This window comes from Scatophagus argus, chromosome 8, assembly GCF_020382885.2.
Source record: "Scatophagus argus isolate fScaArg1 chromosome 8, fScaArg1.pri, whole genome shotgun sequence".
NCBI classification, from domain to species: Eukaryota; Metazoa; Chordata; class Actinopteri; family Scatophagidae; genus Scatophagus; species Scatophagus argus.
The window spans coordinates 24,307,890-24,308,518 of record NC_058500.1 but is presented as its reverse complement, the minus strand read 5'-3'; positions in this window follow the sequence as shown (position 1 = coordinate 24,308,518).

Here is a 629-nt window from a genome sequence, read left to right as displayed (position 1 = left end):
AAAACGCCAGGTGAAGAACAGTTTAAATTACTACTACCTGCTGACATCACCCACCACGTGACTCACATCCCCGTATGTGACCATGAACGAAACACCACAGAGGCTACAAATAACATTAGCTGGCACCTCATCTCACATGCAAAGCCATAAGTGGTCAAGTGCCACCTTATCTAAAGAGCTCATAGAACCTTATTATCCTACTAGAACTCTACGCTTCCAGCATGCAGGGTTATTTGTGGTTCCTGGAGTCAGCAAAAGTAGAACAGGAGCCAGAGCCTTTAGTTTTCAAACTCCCTTCCCATGGAATCATCTTTCGGTCTGGGAGGCAGACACCCTCTCTATGTTCTATGAGAGCAGACTTAAAACCTTCCTTTATGATCAAGCTTACAGTTAGGGCAGGCTTAAGCTGGCCTCTAGTTATGCTGCTATTTGGGTTCTGATCCAAGGTTTCTGCCTTCTAAAATGCCGCTTTTCCCACTGTTACCAAGCACTTGTTCATGGGGGTTTTGTTGGGTGTCTAAAAATCAGATTAAAGAGTTTGGTCTAGACCTGCTCTGACTGGAAAGAGTCATAAGACAACTGTTGTTGTGATTTGGCACTACAGAAATAAACTGAATTGAGCTGAATTG